Raw genomic sequence first — 942 nt, forward strand, 5'->3', positions numbered from 1 at the left:
CATGGCGTCTCGTCCACCACGCCTCGTCTCGCAAGCGCCCGGCCGAGCAACCACCAGATCCGGCCGTCGCAGTGTCGGATCCATGGCCCGCGAGCCTCGTCGTCGCGTGGCGCCGCCCACCCCAGCAGGCCGACCGGGACGTCTCCGCTACCTCGTCTCACCCCCGCCCAGCCGCGCAGCCACAGGATCTGGCCGTCGCAGTGCCGGATCCGGGCCACTCGGACCCCGCCGTTGCGGGGTGCCCCGCGCCAGCGAGCCCCCTCGGCTCAGGCGGCCGCGCCCGCCACACCCTTTGTGGGTTCTAGGTTAGCGCGCAGTTCGGCACCGTAACCCGGCTTCCGGTTCATCCCGCATCGCCAGTTCTGCTTACCAAAAATGGCCCACTTGGAGCTCCCGATTCCGTGGCATGGCTCACCGAAGCAGCCGTGCCGTCCTACCTATTTAAAGTTTGAGAATAGGTCGAGGGCGTTGCGCCCCCGATGCCTCTAATCATTAGCTTTACCTGATAGAACTCGTAATGGGCTCCAGCTATCCTGAGGGAAACTTCGGAGGGAACCAGCTACTAGATGGTTCGATTAGTCTTTCGCCCCTATACCCAAGTCAGACGAACGATTTGCACGTCAGTATCGCTTCGAGCCTCCACCAGAGTTTCCTCTGGCTTCGCCCCGCTCAGGCATAGTTCACCATCTTTCGGGTCCCGACAGGCGTGCTCCAACTCGAACCCTTCACAGAAGATCAGGGTCGGCCAGCGGTGCGGCCCGTGAGGGCCTCCCGCTCGTCAGCTTCCTTGCGCTTCCCAGGTTTAAGAACCCGTCAACTCGCACGCATGTCAGACTCCTTGGTCCGTGTTTCAAGACGGGTCGGATGGGGAGCCCGCAGGCCGTTGCAGCGCAGCGTCCCGAGGGACGCGCCTTGCGGCGCGCAAGAACCGGCCGTGCCGAC

The 942-nt window shown here is 64.1% G+C and overlaps 1 long non-coding RNA gene across 1 annotated transcript in view; it reads left to right on the forward strand.

Moving 5' to 3' along the window:
* The first annotated feature begins 278 nt into the window (after positions 1–278).
* The window catches only part of LOC120681952, a 10,241-nt gene continuing 9,577 nt past the window's right edge, over positions 279–942 (forward strand). Inside the window, exon 1 of the long non-coding RNA XR_005678143.1 lies at positions 279–800. This is a non-coding gene — a long non-coding RNA (uncharacterized LOC120681952). The remainder of the gene's footprint in view (positions 801–942) is intronic.

Source organism: Panicum virgatum, chromosome 7N, assembly GCF_016808335.1.
Source record: "Panicum virgatum strain AP13 chromosome 7N, P.virgatum_v5, whole genome shotgun sequence".
In the NCBI taxonomy this organism is placed as follows: domain Eukaryota; kingdom Viridiplantae; phylum Streptophyta; class Magnoliopsida; order Poales; family Poaceae; genus Panicum; species Panicum virgatum.